General features: G+C 38.1%; 1 long non-coding RNA gene across 1 annotated transcript; it reads left to right on the forward strand.

The window, feature by feature from the left end:
- The first annotated feature begins 953 nt into the window (after window positions 1-953).
- LOC103351057 (uncharacterized) lies at window positions 954-23,850 on the forward strand. The gene is made up of 3 exons (XR_007909593.3): window positions 954-1,175; window positions 19,304-19,398; window positions 23,149-23,850. It is a non-coding gene; the product is annotated as an uncharacterized LOC103351057 (long non-coding RNA).
- Window positions 23,851-24,161: the final 311 nt, after the last annotated feature.

The following is a 24,161-nucleotide window of genomic DNA, read 5'->3' on the forward strand; positions in this document are numbered from 1 at the left end:
CACTTTGTGAGCTCTGAGGCTGCAGACAGAGGAAAGCTTAGGAGACTGGAGTTTGCACTAAAGATCCCCCCAGGGACTGTGAGTATCTAAGTGACAGGAAGAGTCAAACATTCTGGGAGGAAAACACTGATTTGGGAAAGCCTGGAGAATGAATTGGAGCAGAGCCAAACTGGTGGCAGTGATAATACAGGCAAGAAAGCAGGAAGGACTGTAACTGAAGAGTGGAAAAAAAGTCAGTGTCCCTGTAAACTGAGAATTTAATTGGAAGATGGAGGCTTGGTAAAGTCATGAGGAAATACTAACTTAATTCTGTAGGTTTCATAAGTGCATTTTAAAAAGTCCATGGGAAAATGAAATTAGCCTTAGGAGTTTATTTTAGTCCAAAAATGTTGAAATGTATCCATAGATTTTTCATAATACAACTCTTCACCAAAAAATTCACACTTTTAATTCCATTTTTTTTTCACAAACATTTTGAAGTCCCTCATGTTTCCCAAGAGCAATTGGAACTAATGCAGACCACCCACCCTTACTAGAAGTCTTCGTTTTATCAACAATTTGCCATGTTGTCATTTTTAATAAAGTAACTGGACGAGTAGAGCTCTAATAAAAATTGGATTTTCCACATATGCACTAACGTAACTGCATTTTCAATCCTTCTATTGAACCAATATGCTATGGAATTTCTGAGCTTTCTGGATAATATCTGAGTCAGAGTTCACTTAAAAGTGGTGAATTGTACTGGTCATCTAAACAGAAACAATTGATTTTCTTTTAAACATCTATGACAACAGCAGTTAGCATGGAGGCAGCAGTTTCAGGAAGCAGCTACCACACCCAGCTCTGGACAAACAAATGAAAAAAAAATGGAGCTCTTAATCTTAGGAGCTGGGGGAGGAAGCTTCAGGGAGGAAACGCAAACCACCCGCAAGAGCTTGATGCTCCCCTGCTGCCCCTCTCTCTGCACAGGGACGCGAGGTCCTGTGGGCCAGGAATCGAACTTTCAGCTGAGGTGTCTGAGGGAGCTGCACAGACTCACCCCTTAAGTGTTTGAAAAGCCGCACGCTGCATTCCGCTGCTCACAAAGGCAATGCAGCAACAGCAGGAGCAGCCGGAGCTACAGCTGCTGCTGGGTGATTCTCACCAGAACAGGAGGCGGACTAGAAGTGGAAGGAGTGAGTCCCTAACCTCCCATCTAACAGTTTCTGTTGGCAGGGTTTAATGAGGAGATTGCTGGCGAAGGGTAAATTTGGATTGCTGGGTCTTAGATCCAGGATCACAGAGCAGGGTATAGAAAGATGGGTTAGATCCTAGAGATTATAGCTTGGTAACCACCACAATATGTACTGTTGATAGTGTATAAAATATACATGAATCCTTGTCTCAGAAAAAATTCTTGTATGTGATTTTATGTATGTGCATGAAATTTTGTGCATTGGTATATGATTCTATATGATTTATATATGTGTGTATGTGTGCATAAATATGTATGTACATATATATGCATAGCATTTATTTCAAAGAATCTCCCTAGAGTGTAGTCAAAATACCTTTGTCCTTTATTTTGCCATGAACCTTTAATTTTAATGTTGTGCTGCAGATTTATTTTAATTTTGTTTTTCTGGCAATGTTACTCTACCTTTAGTAATTTAATTTAATATTTGAATAAATTGTCTGCTGTCCTACAGCAGCCAGAAACATTACCCATTACAACAATAAAATCTTATTGGCCTTAGTAAATGAAAAATGCATTAATAACTGGCTTGCAGCTCAGGCTGAGCATCCCGCTTCATTATGAGAGCAAGGAACCAGCAAATCTGCCATCTGTCAGCGTTTTCCCCAGCACAAACTCCTTTCTCCTGCTGCTCTACCTGTGAGCGGAATGCTCATCACCGTAGTTTCCCAGGATGGCAGTGCTACGCCTGGTTTCTCTGGTACCAGCATTTGGAAATCCATTTGTCTGACTACCTTAAATCATGCAAATCGCCTTTTTAAAAACATTTCACTGTGTACATTTCATCGAGCACAAATAAGCATCCCTTTTTTGTTTAAATCATATTTCCACTCTCAGAAATTGAAATAAAATACAAATATTTATGTAAAAATAATACAGCCATTAGTAGAGCTACAAAGCAAAATGAACGTACATTTAAATAATTTGAGCATCACTATTGCACAGGAGTTTAAGCCTTGATAGGGAAAAAGCATTCTGAATTCTAATGAAATTTTGCTCAAAAAGCAGAATAATGACTCAAAAGGAATATATTATTAGAAAAATAGTGGTACCATATGCAAATGTATCTTTTTATGAAGAAAATCACTCTCACTGTTACAATATTCACTGTCTTTAATGAGAAAACTGGACAACAGAAAAGATTGATTAAAAATACAAATATACATATTTCACTATTACACTTAATTTTTTATTGAACACCTGCCTTAACAACTTTCTAGAATTCAAAAAAGAATTAGTTCACTCGTCTTTAAACATTGCAGGTGGAAGGCTTACACTCATGTAATATGAGTAATTTGTATTATTTTTGAGGAGTTACATGGTGAAGCCACAGAGCTGCATAGCAAATTTTAAAAATCACATAAATTAATATTAGCTCCAAGACAGAAGGATAATGCAACAAATTCATTTATGATGGTTTAAATTATGTGTGAACTTGACTGAGCTCAGTAATACCCCATGAATGGTAAAATGTGAATTCTGGGTATGTCTGTGAGGGCATTTCCAGGACATATTAGTATTTAAATCCTAGCAGCTGGGTAACAAAAGAGCTGCCCTCATCACTACAGGCAGAAATCATCCAATCCATTGAGATACTAAAAAGGGAAAAAATGGAGGAAGAGTGAATTCACCCTTTCTTGGGTTGGGACATCAGAGCTCTGGTTCTCAGGCCTTTAGCCTCCAGGACTTCCAACTGCAGCTTCCTCAACTTGCAGACTTCAGCCTCAAACTCTAAGTTACATCACAGGCTCCTCAGACTGACTGATCCCACAGGCCTTCCCAGGACACATGGGAGGACATCTTGTCCCCCATAATCATCATGTGCACCAAGAACATATAGAATTCCTAGAGAGATAGTTTTTTATTAGCATGTCTGGGTTTTTTTTTCTTAATTTTATTTAAGCTATGCAAGTTTCATGTATTTCATATGTACAGATTGTACCGATTTAGGAACACAGTGATACTTCCCACATTACACTTCCTGCAGCCCACACTCCAAACCTTCTTCCTCCTTACTCACCCATTCCCATTCTTAATTATTACAAAAATCTGTTTTCAGTTTACTTTCTACCAATAAGAATAACCCTACATCAAGTAAAGAGGTAAACAAATAGTATAAAGGAAAAAAAAAAAAAAAAACACTGTTCCTCAACAGTTGACACAAGGGCTGTAAACAATCACAGAATCTCAAAAATGTCAATTTCACTCCTATAGTTTACATTTTAGGTACTCTATGAGTTACCACAGATCAAGGAAAACACAGTATCTGTCTTTGGAGGACTGGCTTATTTCACTAAGTATAATGGTTTCCAGTTGCATCCATTTTGTTGCAGAAGAAAGGGTTTCATTTTTTACCACTGTGTAGTATTCTATAGTGTATATTTACTGTAATGTATCCAGTCATTGCTTGATGGACATCTGGGTTAAGTCCATATCTTAGCTATTTGTGAATTGAGCTGCAATGAGCATTGGGGTACAGATCACTTTTTCATATGCTGATTTCATTCCGTGTGGGTAAATTCCCAGGAGTGGAATGGCTGGGTCATGCAGAATTCTGAGGTATCTCCATACTGTCTTCCACAGTGGCTGGACTAGTTTATATTCCCACCAACAGTGGATTCGGGTACCTTTTCTCTACATTGTTGCCAGCATTTGTTGTTTATTGATTTCTGCATGAGAATCATTCTAACTGAGGTGAGGTGAAACCTCATTTTGGTTTTGATTTGCGCTTCGCTGATGGCTAGTGATCTTGAGCCTTTTTCCATGTATCACTTGGCCATTTGAATTTTGTCTTTTGAAAAATAGCTGTTCAAGTCCTGTGCCCATTTCTTAACTAGATTGTTTTGTTCTTGTTGAGCTTCTTGATTTCATTATATATTCTGGTCATTAATCTTTTATCAATTGCATAATTTGTAAATATTTTCTCCCATTCTGTTGGTCGCCTCTTCACTTTGCTAAGTGTTTCTTTTGCAGTGCAAAAGCTTGTTAGCTTGATATAATCCCGCTTGTCAATTTTAAGCTTTGATTGCCTGTACTTCTGTGGCCTTTTCCAAGAAGTCTTTGCCTGTGCTAATGTCTGGCAGAGTTTCCCCAATGGCCTCTAGTAATTTGATGGTATAGGGTTGTAGATATAGGTCCTTGATCCGTTTTAAGTGATTTTGATGTAAAGTGTAAAGTATAAGGTGGGTGTCTTGTTTCATACTTCTTTAAATGTCTGATAGAATTCAATAGTGAAGCTATCAGATTCTGGGTTTTCCTTTGTTGGGAAGGTTCTATTACTGATTCAATCGCTGTCTGTTTATTGGTCTGTTTAGGTTTTCTATGTTTTCATGACTCAATTTTGGTAGATGTATGTGTTCAGGAATATATCAATCTCTTCTAGGTTTCCCAATTTGTTGACCTACAGCTCTTCGTAGTAATTTCTGATGATTAATTTTATTTATGTGGTATCTGTTGTTTATATTTGCTTTTTCATCTCTAATTTTATTGACTTGGGTCTTCTCCCTCTTTTTATGGTTAGTTGGGCCAATGGTGTATCATTTTTGTTTATTTTTTTGAAAAAAACTAGCTTTTCATTTCACTTTTTTATTTTTTGTATTTTTGTTTCAATTTTGATTATTCTGTGATTGCAGTTATTTTTCCTCCTACTAATATTGGATTTGGTTTGTTGTTTTTCTAGTTCCTTGTGATGCATTTATAGCTCATTTATTTGGTGCCTTTCCAGTTCTTGATGTAGGCACCAATTGCTATAGACTTCCCTCTTCACACTGTTTTCGCTGTATCCCATAAGTTTTGGTCTCTGTTCATTTCCAGAAAATTTTTTCTTTCTCCTTTGCTTTCCCCTATGACCCACTGTTCATTCAGGTGCATGTTGTTCGGTCTCTGTGTGTTTGCATATGTTCTAGAAATTTCTGATTTGTTAATTTCCAACTTCATTCCATTGTGGTCAGAGAAGATATTTGGTATGAATCTGATTGTTTTGAATTGATAAGACTTGCTTTATGGCCTAGAATATGCTCTATCCTAAAGAAAGTTTCATGCACTGATGAGTAGAATGTGCATTCTGCAACTGTGTGATGAAAGTTCTGTAGTTATCAACTACATCCATTGGTCCATAGTGTCAATTAGCTCTGTTGTTTCTTTGCTGATTTTCTATCTAGTTGATCTGTCCAGAGCTGAAAGTGGGGTGTTGTAGTCCCCCATTACTATTGTATTGGAGTCTACATATTCCTTAAGTTCCATTAACATTTGCTTTAAATAGCCAAGTTTCCTGACATTGAGTGCATATATATTTGTTTTAGTCACATCTTCCCATTGAATTGATCCATTAATTATTTTGGTGCTCTTTCTGTCTCTTTTAACACTTTTTGTGTTAAAGTCTATTTTGCATGATACTAGCATGCGTACACCTGCTCATTTTTGCTTTCCATTAGCCTGTAATAACTTTTTCCATTCTTCGCTTTCAGTCTGTGTGTATTTTTGCTGGTGATGTGCGTTTCTTGTAGGCATCAAATAGAGGAATCTTATTATTTAATCCGTTCAGCCAGCCTGGAGACCTTAGGCCATTTAAATTCAAAGTTACTATTGATAAGTAACGACTTCACCCTGCCATTTTTCCATAAATATTTCTATTGCTTACTATGGATTTCCTTTGTACTTTTACTGGTAGATTTGTTGCCTTCCCATTTTTTTCAGAATGATGACTATCTTTCTGTGTTTCTGTGTGTAGCACAAATCCTTAAGCATCTTTTGTAAAGTTGGAAGAGTGTGGTGACCAATTCCCTCAATTTCTGTTTGTTGTGGCATGTCTTTATTTCACCTTCACTCATAAATGAAAGCATTGCAGGGTACAGTATTCTGGGTTCAGTTTTTATCACTTAAGATTTGGCATATATCTCGCCACTTTCTCCTAGCCTGCAGGGTTTCTGATGAGAAGTCAGCTGTGAGTCTAGTTGGCATTCCTCTGAAAGTAAATTGGCACCCCTCTCATGACTATTTTAGAATCTTTTCTTTGTGTTTTACTGTTGAAAGTTTGACTACAGTGTGTCGTGGTGATGATCTTTTTTGGTCATGTGCATTGCTTCTCATTTCTTGTGAATAATCCTATGATTAATCTTCTGAATTCCATTAAGGCATTTCATTAATTGCTTCATCTTCACATTCTAATATTGCAGTGCTATTGTGTTCAGTTGGGAGTGATTCTGTTGCTTTCCTTATTCTTGCTTTTTGAATCTGCTTTTATTTTTTAAGCATTTGTAGAGCTACTTGGTTTTTCCTCTGATGGCTTTTATCTTTGAACTGTACCTATGTAGCTTGCTGGACAGTTTGCCCTTTCAGTGAATATCCAGAAGTGTGTACTGGGTGTGACCAGGGAATTTTGATCAGTGCTCCAGGGTGGGGCAAGTTTGCATGATGACTCCCACATTGGGTGTGGTAGATCTCCTTAACAGAAAGGGGGTAATGTCCACCTCTGTTGGTGTAACCATACCCTCACCTACTCTCTTCCAAGGTGATCAGTGCCCAAGTGTTACCTTCACTGGGTGCAATACTCATCCATGCTTCCACATGAACTACACAGAACATCTGTGCAGTCCTTGGTGTGAGCACAGATCCCACTACAATAACATACTCCAGGCAGTCAGCAAGCTCAGGGTATGTGAAGCAGTGCCCAGTGATCGTCCTGAGACCCAGTTACAACCTGTGCCCTCTCATGCAGTCACAGAGTTCCCACAGTCTCAGCCCTCTGCCCTGCTAGCCAGTCCTTCTGAAAAAATCCCTGGATCACATGCTGCACAATAGCCACTGGCCACAGCCCTACTCATTTCATAATCACACTTTCTCCCCATTGATTGCCAGGCCAGAATGCAAAGAGTCTCTGCAGCTGATACTGATGTTGAAATGGCTCCTTCTCCCCACCCATTGCCTGTGCATGCACCCGAGCTACTGTGGGTGACTCTGCTCAGAAGATGGTATTTTATCCCTGCGAGTTTCTGGGCATGCATGCAGGAGCTGTTACAACCGGTATCCAAGATGGCACCCGTACTCTCAGACAGTGGCTGGGTGCTATTATTGGGGGATTGGGAGAATGAAACTTGCCCCTTTTTTCCACAGTGGTTTTGGGGCTCCCTGTTCCCCTCAGAGTTCCAGGCTGGACTCAAAGAAGTTAACTCTGTTAGGCTATATCACCAGTGGAATGGATTGCTGCAGGCGGATCTCACCTTGCTCTCCAAAGCTGGAGTGTGCCCAGCTCTGCGTTGCTGGGGTCATGTGTTGTGCTCATTGCTGCATGTCTGCACTTTCCACACAGATCCATAGTGTCTCTCCTCCTTCTCCAGAATCTTCACTGCAGTTTTCCCTTGATCTGTCCCCTGAGAATGCACTTTCTCCACCTTTTTTTTTTAACTCCTTTCCTCTTGCCTAGAGAAGTCCACGCTTTCCCTATTCTGCCATCTTGGAATCCTCAAGAGTTAGTTTTTAATTACTGTTTTCAAGAGAACTCAACAACCTTCAAGAAAACAAAGAGAAATAATTGAGTACTTTATCAGAGAAACTAAAGCAAATAGATTTAAGTGATTTTTTTAAACTTTTATTTAATGAATATAAATTTCCAAAGTACAGCTTATTGATTACAATGGCTTCCCCCCCATAACGTCCCTCCCACCCGCAACCCTCCCCTTTCCCACTCCCTCTCCCCTTCCATTCACATCAAGATTCATTTCAGTTCTCTTTATATACAGAAGATCAGTTTAGCATACATTAAGTAAAGATTTCAACAGTTTGCTCCCACACAGAAACATAAAGTGAAAAAATACTGTTTGAGTGCTAGTTATAGCATTAAATCTCAATGTACAGCACACTAAGCACAAAGATCCTACATGAGGAGTAAGTGCACAGTGACTCCTGTTGTTGACTTAACAAATTGACACTCTTGTTTTTGGCATCAGTAATCACCCTAGGCTCTTGTCATGAGCTGCCAAGGCTATGGAAGCCCCCTGAGTTCACTGACTCTGATAATTTTTATCAAGGCCATGGTCAAAGTGGAAGTTCTCTCCTCCCTTCAGAGAAAGGTACCTCCTTCTTTGATGACCCGTTCTTTCCACTGGGAACTCACTCGCGGAGATCTTTCATTTAGGTGTTTTTTTTTTTTTTTTTTTTTTTCCCCAGAGTGTCTTGGCTTTCCATGCCTGAAATACTCTCATGGGCTTTTCAGCCAGATCCGCATGCCTTAAGGGCTGATTCTGAGGCCAGAGTGCTGTTTAGGACATCTGCCCTTCTATGGGTCTGCTGTGTATCTCACTTCCCATGTTGGATCATTCTCTCCCTTTTTGATTCTATCAGCTAGTATTTGCAGACACTAGTCTTGTTTATGTGATCCCTTTGGTTCTTAGTCCTATCAGTATGATCAATTGTGAACAGAAATTGATCACTGGGACTAGTGAGATGGCATTGGTACATGCCACCTTGATGGGATTGAATTGGAATCCCCTGGTATGTTTCTAACTCTACCGTTTGAGGTAAGTCAGCTTGAGCATGTCCTGAATTGCACATCTCTTCCCTCTCTTATTCCCACTCTTATATTTAACAGTGATCACTTTTCAGTTAAGTTTCAGCACTTCAAAATGAACACTATGAGAAACGGTGACTTGATCAGCCCTCACCCTGACTGTTGATGAGCAACCTGATATGTTATCCCTCTTAAGTGATTTTTTAAAACTTTGAACAGAAATGCTTGAGCTGAAAAGTACATTAAGTGAAATGAAAAATGTGGTGGAAGACATAAAGAGATCAATGGCAGAATAGATAAAACAGAAGAAAGAATCAGGGAGCTCAAAAACAGACTATTGGAAAATACACAGAGGAGGGGAAAAAATAAAGAATGCTTACAGCTTCTGGAAAGAATTAAAAGATCAAATATTTCAGTTCTTGGGTTTCAAGAGGGAACTTAGGATGTTAAAAGGGAGAAAGGTTATTTAAACTGAGAATAACAAAATTTTCCAAATTCAAAGAATACAGATATGCAGGTACAGAAAGGTCAGATGTCACCAGTGAAAGTTAACTCACCAAGGATACTGAAAGAAGCGAGAGAAAAACAGCATAAAATGATGTTCCTTCACCTGAAGGCAGACCTAGCAGAAATTCCACAAGCTAGAGGAAGTAGAATGAGACCTTCACAGATAATGGGGAAAAAGTACCGACTGAGAATACTTTGATCAGAAAAGCAATCCTTTAGAAATTAGGAATAGATAAAAATATCCTCAAACAAAACAGAATTTATCACCACCAGATCTTTCCTACAAATAGGGCTAAATAAAGTTCTTCAAATGGAGAGAAATATTAAGGATTAAGAAGAAAACATTAGAAAATACAAAGTTCACTTGTAAGAGTAACTATACAACAGATTTAGAATGTTCTAACATGGACATGATGCATAAACCAATTATATCTTTAGTGTGAAGACTAAAATATAAGCTAAATAAAAATAATAACTATATCCATCTGTTAAGAGATGGGCAGTATAAAATATAAAATGGGGTTTATATTCTTATCTAAGTTTAGCAGAAAACAAAGATGTCAGGAATTCCTCTGGTACCAGCGTTGGTGCATATTAGGTATAGCTGCTGCCTATGTTACCAGTATTCCATATGGGGACCGGTTCAAGTCCCAGCTGTTCCACTTGTGATCCAGCTCCCTGCCAATGGCCTGGGAAAAACAGCAGAAGATGGCTCCAGTGTTTGGGCCCCTGCTACCCATGTTGGAGACCTGGAAGGAGTTCTTGGCTACTAGCTTCAGCTTGGCCCAGCCCTGACCTCTACAGACAGCTGGGGAGTGAATCAGTGGATGGAAGATCTCTCTCTCTCTCTCTCTCTCTCTCTGTACATTAGCTTTATAATAATTTTTTTTAAAAATAATTCACCTTCTTTTCTAGGACATTATTAGTGAATAATCTCAGACTCCATGAAAGAAAATAAAATCTAATGCTGAAGAAAATGTAAAATGTAACACCAAGAATTCAAAAAATTTTAATTGTGAGACAGGTAGGTAGACACATAAAACTTTACCAAGATTTTCCAAAAATGAATAGGCACATATTCTTGGAACATTCTCAGATAAAAAAAAAAAAAAAAAAAAAAAAAAAAAAAAAAAAAAAAAACATGATATAGATGAAAGACTAAAAGACAAATGTATTTATAGTCAGGGAATCTAGACTCCAGTGTTTGTCTTGAGCTAATTTTAACAACTAGGAGGAAACCCTGCTTCCCTCTGTGCCTTAAAGTATTACTGAATTGTGGCAGTGACATCAAGAATTCCAGCTCTTTTGTCTGAAAACACAAATGAATTTCCTCACAACAGTGCTTTTGAAAGGGAAACAAAGATACTATTTAAATGAAAATTCCAATATAAGCTTTAAATTCATTAACATATTATGTAAATCTGGAGTTTATCTTTCAAAGTATTCATTAAAATGTTACAACATAGATGCATAACATAGATGCATTAGGGAACCTTTTCCAAAATAATATTCAAGTATCATGGGTCTCTGTCTAAAAGCAAAGTTACTAAGAACTGGGCCTGAATAAAAAGAAGTAAGTAATGGCCAGCGCTGCACCTCAGTAGGCTAATCCTCCGCCTGTGGCGCCAGCACACAGGTTCTAGTCCCTAGATGCCGGATTCTGTCCCTGTTGCTCCTCTTCCAGCCCAGCTCTCTGCTATGGCCCGGGGGTGCAGTAGAGGATGGCCCAAGTCCTTGGGCCCTGCACCCCATGGGAGACCAGGAGAAGCACCTGGCTCCTGGCTTCGGATCAGCCTGATATGCCGGCCACAGCCCGCTGGCCACAGCGGCCACTGTGGGGGTGAACCAACGGCAAAGGAAGACCTTTCTCTCTGTCTCTCTCTCTCTCACTGTCCACTCTGCCTGTCAGGAAAAAAAAAAAAAAAGAAGTAAGTAATTTCATTCTGGAAAACTAGAGCATCTTGGAGAATATTTCTTTATTCAACAAATGCTTCTAAACTATATTCAGTTACATGCATAAATCATAAATGTGGATGTGACTAAAATATAACAACAAGAATTTATCTTGCCAATAAATGACTCCTCTCTTAATCTTGGTAAAGAGAATGCCCCAATAATGTCAACTATGGATTTGGCTAAATTAAAATATCCACAGTCTCCCAATTTGATTATGAATCTATACTTTATAAAGCATTACAAAATTAAACTGATGAAATTGGATGCTTATTATATTCAGACGAGATTGGGCACATGCAGGGTGGTATGGCCATAGACATGATGCTTATTATATTCAATGTAGAAGCAGGTGATAAGCATAAACACATACTCAGAGTGCAAAGTTTGCACCTGGGCACACACAGCAATGTTCTAAAAGTAATAACATTACAATCCCTGCAGCTACGCATCGTTCAGTACCTACAGCTTCCAGGGGTGGTGTATGCAAGAAGAAGATAGATAAATTTTCTCTGACTAGGTAAAAATATTAATGGAAATGTGGAAAATAAATCAGCAGTGTAATAGATGGTCAGTGGATTCGTTTTTATCAACTTTTCATTGTGGCAACATCAACAGCAGAAAGTGACAATCCAAATTAAATTGAGGGAACTGCTTCTATAGAGGGAGCCACAGCTGAGAAAAGGAAAGAAAGAAAAAGAAACTTGTACTCTGTGTATAAAAGATGGAAGCTAGATGGCAACAAGAATACCAGTCTACTAGGGCTTTTTCAGTCCTCTCATCAGCTCAGACTTTGGAAATAAAAGATTCCGTTATTAAGCAGGAAAATGAAGAGCCAAACTGTTGATCAGGAAAGAGAGAAGAGGATTACTGTGGACCCTCCTCCTCTTGAGCCCCAAAGAAGGGAAGCAAAAAATATTAACTCTAAATAAAATTGATTATCATCATTATCAACATATTAGAGCAGAAACATTAATTATAAAAATAGGGTTTTATGATTAGAAGTAACCAAGACTTTCCTATTAAAAATTGACCAAGAAAGTCTAGGATTTACTCTAATAGTCATCGAAATATCAGTGGAAATGTTAGCCCTGTAGAGCAGGTGTGAAACACAGAGAAGGAAACAAAAACATTTTAAAATTATATGTTAGTATCATTGTTTATTCAGCGTGACAGAATGAAGCATAAGAAGGGAAACTGAACTGAAATAAAAATCTACAAAAAATTTGATGGATCAAACTTTGAAGATAAGGAGATCCAATAGGTACAGTCAAATGGAAGTTCATACCCAACAGATGAGTAGAAGTCAGCTAACCAACACATAATTTCCTGCTACCAAACACTGAACTATTTAAGCATGTGATGCTGTATTGCTATTTCATAAAGGAACTGAATCTGAGAAGATTTGATAAACTTCCCTGAATTTTTGCCTGAACTAGTAATTAGTGGTACCAGGATTAAATTCCAAATTTGTGGAATGTGAGCGTTTGCCTCAGGAATTCTAGTGTAACTTAGACTCAACGGATGATTTAAGTGAAGAGAAGAACAATGACACCATAGAAGTACCAGACACTCCTGGAGTACTGGCCATACTATGTAAAACAGAGAAAAACAACTTCTAGAGAAGAAGAGAACTGATTAATGTCTGGCCCCACAAAGAGTTACATACAATCACCTACATGTTAAGAAAATTAAAAGATCTCTGTTCTATTACATCTCCCTCACTATATTTATCTTCATACTTGAAATTTGGGTAGGCATTCCAATTACTTAATGCGTTGAAAGTATCTTCCAAATACATATTTATTTCCTTGGACTAGGCACATATTGTCGCCGTTGAAAAAGATTTTATCAGGCCAAATTTCAGTAAACAGACCCTAAAGGAGTAAGTCAAAGAGTGTTAAGTTTTGAAAAATGAGAAAGTTCTAGAATGCATTGTCTTACTATGAAGTGTACGTTTGGGATAGCATTGTACCTGTAGATGCTGTATAACACCTTATAGAACAGAACTCAAGAGGAGTGATGAGGATAATGATAGTAAGACTGCAGAAAAAATGTACAAAAAAAGAAAATTTTTCTTGACTAATGTACAACAAAGAGAATTTGTCTTGAAAAATGGAGAGAATTTATCTTGACAACTTTAACACTGGCCAGCCTCACGTTTTAAAATAGATTAGGCCCACATATGAGGCCAATACAATCTTTTATTGATTTTGCTATGTGATATGATTATGAAGCTTAACAGAGTATTTTGTGGCAATTCAAACTTCCATGCATCATTTGATAGAGAAAATGAGTTTTTGTAGATGTAACTAATATAAAATACATTACATTATAATGATGTGTAAGAAGGTAGGAAATAAAACTTAGAATTTGATATTGTAAAATAACAAAAAGAATTTCCACTGGAAAAAATATCAGCCTAATTTATAGCTATTTACTGAAAGACTTTTAATATATAAGTGGTGCATGGCGATTCATGAAATGAGGAGTCTGCATTCATTGTAGGAGGATTTCATGTACGGTAATAAAGGGTAGGAGGTAAACTTGTGTAAGTAATTTAAATTTAAAATGACAATTAGATGACCCTTAAGTTAGACAACATCATCCATATCATCGCGTTCATTCTGGGAGGCTGAGAAATGGAAATCGCTGACCTCTTGGAATTAATGGACAAGTTGATCCAACCCTTGCTTCTTTCTCTTGTAGGTCCCTGTCAATGGCAGGAGTGATGTGTGCACATGTCTGATTAGAGTGACATTGTAATGCTCTGATCACTCCTGAATCAACTGAGCTGGCAAATTCTTTGTAGATTATCCTCCCATTGTATCAGTTTCTCACTCTTATGGTTCCATCACCAAGGGAGACTTCATCCCTGGAGGGGGCTGTGCATTACAGCTGAACTAACCGGCAACATCTGAGGCTGTACAAATCTCATTCTCCAAGTTCTGCACAAAGCAAGGGCAGAGTAACCCTGATTCTGACTGCAAGTTCATTCCCAAACTATGTTCACAGTCCAGTTACAAGCTAGAAACAAACATGTTACCATCATGTTTCTTAGTTCTAGGTCTATTTTTACAACAAACTCAATGTGGATATGTTACAATAATTTGATTCCTCTGATTATTAACTTCCAGAGACTAAATATACAAGAGTTTTAAAATAATTATACCCTTCTGCACCTGGAAAAATTGGATTCTCATTGTCTCCTACTTCTTTCAATAATTTTTAACAATGTCTCATACACTGATTTTTGTAAAACTGTCTTTAAATATTTGTCAACTACTAAACAAACTATGAGCTCTCTGAGGCCAATAACCCTGTATTTTCACTCTTCCATGACCAAGGTATTAGTGTTCTATGTGACGTACAAGTGGTTCCCAGAACATATTTTAATATGTGAATTTAAAAGTGACAACTGCTTTCACATCATGCCCCATCCCCGGAATACTACAAATGAGATTCCTAGTTTCAAGAGCTTTGTGTGTTCTATACTTTAACAAAGTCTCTCTCCCTGGTGACCTGAGTTGTCACACCTCTGGGAAATGTAAGGTCCATGGGATGAAACACATGCACTTAGGATGCTATTGGAAGTGCCTATGGGTGGAGGATGCAAACACTCTGAAAATATAATTTGCACAATGTTTACAATTGGCACCTTTATTATATAACTAGTAAGCTCATGTTTTTCCAGGTTGCTCCAACTTTTTGTCTTCTATTTTTTCCTCTATTGAGAGATAAGTTGATAACATCCATCCTACAGCATGGACTTTTGGATGTCAAAGCAGAAAAAGTCATCTTTCTTATGAAAAACTTCCCTCCTAAATTGTCTCCTTCCCTGTCTAACTCCCTTCCTTCCTTCCTTCCTTCCTTCCTTCCTCCCTCCCTCCCTCCCTCCCTTCCTTCCTTCCTTCCTTCCTTCCTCCCTTCCTTTCTTCCTTCCTTTCTTCATTCTTTCATTTCTTCCTTCCTGCCAAGAGTAGTTCATTCTGGGGCCATGATGATTTCTTTCTAGGAATAATTAATTAATTACAGGTAAGCATGACCGTCGTAATAACAAACAAAAAAAAAAAAAAAAGGCAGAGAAAGGGAATGAAGTGACCAGCAGACTTGAGTGGGGATTTGGATGGGGTGACATCTGAGCAGAAATGTGGTGGAGAAAGGGGAATCATGCCACACTTTGAGTGGGAAACGTTCTAAGCTCAAGGAAGCAAGAGAGAAAAGCCCTGGAGATGAGAATGCCTGTTGAGGAACAGCAAGAGGACCTGTGTGGGATGCACAGCACAAGGTGTTCAAAGACAGTGTGGCTTGTTCCTCTCTGTCCTCACACATTATTTACTTGACTCCTACTTCTCCTTGGGTTGTTCTGTCACCTCCTTTATTATTTCTTGGCAGTGCTGTTAGTGGCCACTGTAGTATGTAATGAAATTTTTACTCTGTGACTGTTCATGACTTTTCAAGAAACTCAGAAACGGGCATTTGGTGTTCAAAACAAGAGTAGTCCTGCACCCTTAAAGGCAAACTGATTGCTTCAGATACTCAGAAATACTTGTTAGTCCACCCACTTGCTTCCAGGCTTATTCGAGGATTTACAGATCTAATTTGAAAAAACAGATTCTGTTAGATCTTCATACTAAAAAGGAAAAAATAGAAATCTTGAATTCTCTCCAGCTATCTCATTAGCAGTTCTGTTTACCACCCTAAATATCTTCCTTCTTTAGCATCCTGACTAACATGCCAGACACTCTACCCAGTACCAAGAGAGTTAAAATAAGAGCTCTCTTGATCACTCATAAACAAGGTTCTATGACGATTTCCATCCCCCAACACATACTATTCTCTAAATTTATTTTTGTCCTGAGACATGGATTTGCACACATCATAATCTTGCATAATACTTGTCACTAGGATGAAGTCCTCACTAAATTCCTTTACAAACTAGCCTTCATCTTGTTTTGAGTCTAGGTGTCCAGTCCATCCTCCCTCATATTGCTTATTTCTACCCGGATGGTTCTCATTTCTGGCTAAACATTGGCCTCCTCTGGGGAGCTTTTAAAAACAGGTCACATCCATAAAAAATCAAATCAGAATCACTGAGACTGCAGACTGGGGAGTAATACGTATTAAAAGTTCCCTCAATGTGTCTAATGAGTATAATGCAGAAACAGGATCAAAGCTACCATTATGGCACATTGCTATTTCTGTTGGCAAATTAACCCAATTTTCTGGTGTGCTGATTCAAAATCAAATACAGGCATAGGAGGAGGGAAAGTGAAATAACCAGGTTGAATTTTTATACTATTTTTTCAAGCATCCATAAATTTCTGTGTTCACATTTCCTTGAAACACTTATTCACCTTCTCAATCTGTGTCAACCCCCTTTTTATATTTTAAAACGTCACCTAAGTATTTCTCCTCATGAACTGTACACAGTTCCATTGCGCGCTCATCAGCTTCTCCTTCTAAACACCATAGTAATTTTAATTAATCTCTCTTAAAACATTCTAGAAAGAGTGCTTGCTCACCAAGCTACCCCCTGCATGACTGAATATCACGCCCTTAAGGTCAAAGCACCACATATTTTGCATCTGTTTGCTTGATTCCTATTGAGAATCAAAAGCAAAGAAATAGAAGGAAAATCAGGGAAAGATGAGATCTCAGATGCCAATTGAATACAGTTTTTTGAGAAGGAAGATTATGAATTTGCTAAGTAATTATGTACCAAAAATTGATAATCAGGGCCGGCGCCGCGGCTCACTAGGCTAATCCTCCGCCTTGGGGCACCGGCACACCGGGTTCTAGTCCCGGTCGGGGCGCCGGATTCTGTCCCAGTTGCCCCTCTTCCAGGCCAGCTCTCTGCTGTGGCCCAGGAGTGCAGTGGAGGATGGCCCAAGTGCTTGGGCCCTGCACCTCATGGGAGACCAGGAGAAGCACCTGGCTCCTGCCATCGAATCAGCGTGGTGCGCCGGCCGCAGCGCGCCGACCGCGGAAGCCATTGGAGGGTGAACCAACAGCAAAAGGAAGACCTTTCTCTCTCTCTCTCTCTCTCTCTCTCACTGTCCACTCTGCCTGTCAAAAAATAAAAAAAAAAAATTGATAATCAGGTTTGACAATATGGAGAGTACTTATGGGTCAGAGAGGCCATACCTGGCATAGAAGCTAACCGTGTGGACTTCAGAGGTGTCTGTCATGATTTTAATCCCAGTCCACTATCTTGCATGGTGTTAGGATTAGATCCCAATAGTCTAATAAAGTTCCTTTATAAAGTGCCCAGAGCACGGTATTATATTAGTGTGAGTCATTAATAGTACTATATTAATATTTTTGTTTAAGTACTATCAATATATCATTAGAATGAAACCTTATTTGGAGCGCTTAAGACAAATTTGAAGGAGAGAAAGGACTATGTGTATTTTTTCAAAGGCTATTACCATGAACAAAAGCTGAAAATGAGCAAATGGTTAGGCAGCAATATTAGATCAAGAGAGGGGTTTTGGCCAGCACCACAGCTCAAAAGGCTAATCCTCCACCTGCGGCGCCAGCACACGGGATTCTTGTCCCTGTCAGGGCGCCTGATTCTGTCTCGGTTGCTCCTCTTCCAGTCCAGCTCTCTGCTGTGGCCAGGGAGTGCAGTGGAGGATGGCCCAAGTCCTTGGGCCCTGCACCCGCATGAGAGACCAGGAGAAGCACCTGGCTCCTGGCTTCAGACCAGCGCGGTGCGCCGGCCACAGTGGTCATTGTTGGGTGAACCAACAGTAAAAGGAAGACCTTTCTCTCTGTCTCTCTCTCTCTCACTGTCCACTCTGCCTGTCAAAAAAAAAAAGAGAGAGAGAGGGTTTTTAGCATGTTAAGAAAATATCAACATGCTTATATAATAATGGAAATGTTTCCGTAGACAAAAACAATTTTTTTTCAATGCAAAAGAAAGTCAGCAGAATTACCAAAATGATGTCCATGAGAAGGGGAAATACACATGAGAATTTGTGCACAAGCGGAAAGATTGGATTAAAAAGCCAGTTTATCAATGGGAAAAAAAAATCAAATGATGATTCCTGATAATTTGTGGTATGGGGATGCATGGAGAGGTAGATAGTGGATAAATAAAGGGGAAGATTGTATAAACTATTTTTCAATCAGTTCGTTTTCATAACGTGATGGAAGGCAGAATTCTCAATTAAGTAGGGAGGAGTTGGTGACAACTTGAGAATGTCAAAGTGTGGAAAATCAATGTGGTGTGAATTTGGCAAAAATGCCAGAAAGAAAATGAAGCTGTGAGTGAGTGTACAGGGGTGATTATAATGGTGATCTGTTTAATTGAAAATGGATTAGAAATCAGTGATTTTGTGAAGGAAATGGGGAGAATGAAATGAGATAGGGGCAATGGATTGTGGGCTCCAAAGCCAGCTGGACATGTGAGTATTTGTGGTTGAATTCACATCTTTCTTTTCCTCTTCTTCACATCACATACAACTTAACTGGGTACTTCTCTTGAGATTCATACACTAGTTTGTTCTATTTTCCCCTGTTGGTAATGATCCATTAAAGTCATCGTGTTATCTGTCCGGCTTGGCTGTTAGGATTCAAAAGTATTTCGGTGGGCATATGAGAATACCTGTGAAGGAATCAATAATCAAGGCCCTTGGGAGGTAGACAGAATAACATGCTCCAAAGACATCCACATCCTAACTTCTGAAACCAGGAATTATATGACCTAACTGGGGCAAAGGAATTGTACAAATTTGAGTAAACAAAGAAGCCTGATATAATGAGATTATCCTGGATTATATGAATGGGTTCAAAGTAATCCTAAGAATGTCATGAGAAAAAGACAAGAGGAGATAAGAGGATGGAAATGGAGGTTGGAGTGACCTGTTTGATGGTGGAGGAAGAGGAAATGGGCCAAGAGATGCAGGCAGATTCTAGAAATGAGAATAATTCAGGAAAAGGATTTTCACCTGGAGTCTCAAAAATGCACCATAGCTTTGCTGACAAATAGATTTTAGCCTAAAGAGACTCATTTCAGACTTCTGAATTGCAGAACTGACAGATTACAGATTTGTGTTATTTTAAATCACTAAACTTGACTTCATTTGTTAAAACACCAGCAGGAAACTAATACAGTGATGAAACCAATGATTCTCTTGGACTACAAACAATATACTATTCACTTCTGAATACGACCTGAGACCATTCCCAGAAGGTAACTTTACCTAACACAAATGTGGAATTTCCACCTCATTCCGACATAAACATTGATATAACATTCCTCTGCCTTTTAGTACTTCATCCTTTGATCTTCAGGAGACAGAATTAAATAAGTCTCCCATGATGATAGACGAGTGTGTCATAGTTATATCTTCATTCCACATTTGATTATAAAAATATAACAAAATCCCAAGCACTATAGAAATGCTTCATTTTAGTTGTAGTTTATATTAGGTGCACCTCCATCCTTAAGCACATTACAGTTCTTTATGTTATTTAGTCTTAGAAACTTTGGCAAATGACATTCAAGGCAGATTCAAATTTGAGAAAATATTGGCAACCACCTAATAACTTTTTGTACAGTCAGTTGTGAAAGTGACTTACAGTGACAAAATATATTATACATACTAAAATATTTAAGCTTTCTGGACATATCATGAATTGTAAGGCAATGGGTATTTTATTTTTGATGCAGCTAAATGCATCTGCAGTTTGATAGCCCTCATAAGTAATAATCTGAATTGCCTATCAGAGAAGAGTGCTGGGGTTATTTACAAAGGAAAAACTAACCCAATAACCCAAAGTGTCACCATTTTATGCAGAAATAAAGTGAATCTGGCAGCAAGAATAATGAAATGAGATAAGCCACACACATGAAATCTTATATTCTACATTTAAAAGTCTTTATAAAACTATTGCTGTGCATCTATAGATTCACTAAAATAGAATTCATACAAATTGTGTCAATCACCACCCAAAGACCTATTTTGAAAGTCCTTGTAATGACTCCAATCATTGTTCCCCAAAATGTCTAGATGAGTCTCATGTCTTCCAGTGCTTATACCTCAAGCTAGCTAGCTATCTTTGAATTTTTCCTTTCCCTCAATTCCTCAGATCCCTCAAATCCTCAAATTGGCAAAGCCAATTTATTCCATGGGAATGCTTTTTGTCTGTCATCCTTATATTGCTTTACTGAACTATTCATTCCAAAAGGTGCTCTCCCTGTAAGCTTTAATTCTACTCACAGATACCATACTTTTTGTTTAATTATTGTTGTGTTGATTTGGAAATAATTTGCTTTCTTTGCATTTTTGTTCATTTCTAACTTCCTTACAAAATACTCTTTTCTAATCCTTTCATTCTTATTTGTATTATATTAACAAGCAACCTTAATTTTCTCACAAATTCTAATTATTCTAATTATTCCACGTTCCTTATTGTCCCATATTCCTAATACTTATTGAATAATTATTATTTATGGGGATAATATGGATGTCCTAAAATTGACATAGTCTTGGAAGAAAATCTTTGCGAATGTTTAATAATGCATGCAAGACAACTTAACTTACAATACTGAACTTCATTTTTCTTCCTTATGAAAATGGGTATTAACAATTTGTATTAGAAAAAAACACAGTTCATAGTATTTAAAGGAAGGAAATAAAATGTGTAGAAACAACTAGTATCACAGCTGGTACATTATAAGGATATGCCATAGTGAATAAGACGGGTCAGAATACTGAGAAGCATTATATTTGTTTTTCACAATGTTACCCAGATTCACCAACAATAGCACCTTCAACTACAAACTTCCATCTCAACTATCTGGTTTCTTAGCCACATGGTCCCCAAAATGTGATTTAGGGACCCCTAGAAATCTTTTGCAGAGAGTCTACAAATTCAAAACTACTTTCAAAACAATACTGAGACAGTATTTGCCATTTAAACACTGTCTTACAAGTGTCTTTTGAAATAAGCATCTAATGCTATATGACTGCATTGAAGTAAAGGAAGAAGCAAATTTGAGAATCCAGCTGTCTTTTATTAATCCAAACTTCAACAGATTTTATTAAACATAAAAAACCACTACCTTTTTCATTGTATGTTTGAAAAATAGTTCTTTGATATAAAAATATCTGTTATTTTTACATTAAGATGTAGTATATACTTGTTCATTTTAAATAACTTATTTAATACAATTTTATATGCCTCAACTTTAATTTCTGATACAGTAGTTGAGATAGTCTGAAAATCCCAAATCTTTGGAGAGTCTTCCATAATTTTTATAAGTGTAAGATGGTTGGAGAATAAAAGAGTTTTGGAACTGCCATTATAGATATTCTTCCTGGTGGTTCTCTCACTCTCTCTAGATTCCATTTGGACCACTTTACTGTTCCATGACTCATTGTGATTCCCTATGGATCTTAATTCATGACTGTTCCTTTGTCTTGAGTATGATTGACCACGAAAGATGTACACAAAGGCCTGCCTTGCAAGGAGAGTTCAAATGCACCAACCATGAAGGAAGATTTTTTAGAACATGGAACAGGCTTTCTCAACTGTACTGAACACAAAGGCACTCTTTCATAGTACGCAGTCTGACTCCTGGACCATTCATCTTCCTACATGTCTTTGAATACATCTGAAGATTTGTCCTTAGAACCAACAGGCATTCAAGACGCTGAAGCCTGGTTCTCTGCTCAGCCCCTGCAACTTACTACTTTCCTTCAGTTACAATATGGACTCTGCCTTAGCATCTTGCCCTAGAATCATGGCATATGCTAGCTCATTTATGGCAAATAAACTTATCCCTAGGGACAGGCTTACTGCTTTAAGTGTGTAGACTCTTAAAATCTCCAAAAGAATGCTGAATTTAAAAATAACTGCACTCCAACACTGTTAACTAAGACAAAATTATCTAAATTTTTAGAATTTTATACTTTAAAGAAGAAATCAACTTTTGTTGTTTGTTTGGGAGAGTGGTATATCAGCTCCCATATTCCAAAACCATCCTGTCCAATCTAACTATTGAGCTCTAGAATTAGGATGTGTTGTAAATATTAAGCAAACACTGGATGTTAGAGAGTTGATACAAGAGGATGCAATCCACCCCTTTAGGTTCAGTTACATTCCTTGTTCTTACTATTTGCACTGTAGTATTCCTGGAAGCCATTCTCCACATAGCAGCAACAACAAAAATGATAAATCACTCCTCAAGACTCTGAAAGTAACAAAAAATGAGGAATATCTGAGAAACCATCAGATCATAGGAAATTCAGGATACACGACCACTAAATCAGGGTAGACAACAAGAATGACAACTCAGTGCAATGAAAAATTTGGTGAAATCCAAATAAAGTTTGAAGTTTAGTCGATAGTAAAATACCAATGTTGGCTTCTTAGTTTTTACAAATCCATCTTGGTAATATAAGATATTAAGAGTGAGAGAAACTGAGTGAGGAGTGTATAGGGACTGTGTATTTTCTACTCCTCTGTGAATCCAAAATTACCCCAAATTAAATGTGTATAAAAACTGAAATAGACCTTACACTTTCCTTGGAACCCTCCCATGGCTTCATGTTGTTCCTGGAATGGAATCTAGTCTCCTTTTGTTGCTGACAGAGCCCTTGGATACCTCTCAGTTCACAGCTCATGTATTCTTCTGCCTTTACTTCAACCTCGGCCCTCTAGCCTTCCTTCTCCTTGGATGTGTCAAGGTCACTCCAATTCAGCTTCTTTGTATTTACTCACCATGTGTCTAGAATCTTCAATCCTTCAACTTACTCCCCTTTTCAATACTTTTTTTCATAATCTTACCACCTATAGTTACCTCTCTCCTTGAGGCACTCTCTCTCATTTTTGTCTTGTTTTATTTATGTATGTATTATTTTGTAGAACTTCTAACTATTTGAAATTAAATATTTCTACCTGAGTAAGAAATACTGTTTTTGTTCTGTGCTCTCAGGTCACAACAATCAACACATAACATTTCTGCAACTCAAAGGTGTGACAACATCTCACCCCCAGCAAGCAAACAGCCTATTCTGCAACATATCCCTGCTGGACGTCCTCTTATTCAATTCAGTCCTGAGACTATCCACCTGGAGTTAGGATTCAATCTCCAAGATTTCCCCTTCTCACGACAGAGGTCAATTGAAAACCCCAGGTTGTTTTTGATTTGTGCTTCTGACTTATAGGCTATAAATTGGTTGTCTTTAACTTCCTCTCTGGCTTTATTTTGCTAGTACGTTTCACAGAGCTCAGGAAAGTGTTTAGATCTGCAAGTATATAATAAAAATATTACAAAGCATACAAGGCAAGGTGACCTCTCTAAGTGTTCCACTCTTCAGGAACCCACAAGTGTGCAGTTATGTGGAAGCTCTCTAAACCCTATCCTTTTGGAATTTTGGAGACCTCATAGCATAGACATGATTGCTAACAGACTGAGTAGGGAAACCCAGCAACACTTATCTCTTCAAATTCTTCATCACTCTTACCTCACAAATATGGAAACTCTCTGGAATGAGAAGGGTCTTCTGACCTATTATCAGACAAAGGTAGGGCAGAGAAATCCTTCAAGGCCAGCTAATGGTGGAGGAAGATTAGTTTCTATTACTCACCTTGAGGAAGAAAGACCCTAGTTTCTATGGGCTGCCTTGAGGAGGGAATTCAGGAATTGTGAATGAAAATCAAATTGTTAATTTCACAATATCACACTATCTCTCCTAACTTAAATGTAAGGATGATATAATCTGTTTTACTCACTCGTGTATGTCCAGAACCTTGAAGAGTTTTGGTATACACAATCAGTAGGCATGGTCCAGTTACTATGCTGCATAAAATTGCAAAAGCTAGTGGCATAAATTAATCCTACAATTCTGTGGTTCAAGTTTCTAGCAGGGCATATCAGGATTGGCCGTTTCTTGCTCTCCAATGTGTGGAGTTTCAGCTGGAATGGATCAGAATGAACCAGAGGGG

This window comes from Oryctolagus cuniculus, chromosome 13, assembly GCF_051225735.1.
Source record: "Oryctolagus cuniculus isolate XC-2025 breed Fujian yellow rabbit chromosome 13, ASM5122573v1, whole genome shotgun sequence".
In the NCBI taxonomy this organism is placed as follows: domain Eukaryota; kingdom Metazoa; phylum Chordata; class Mammalia; order Lagomorpha; family Leporidae; genus Oryctolagus; species Oryctolagus cuniculus.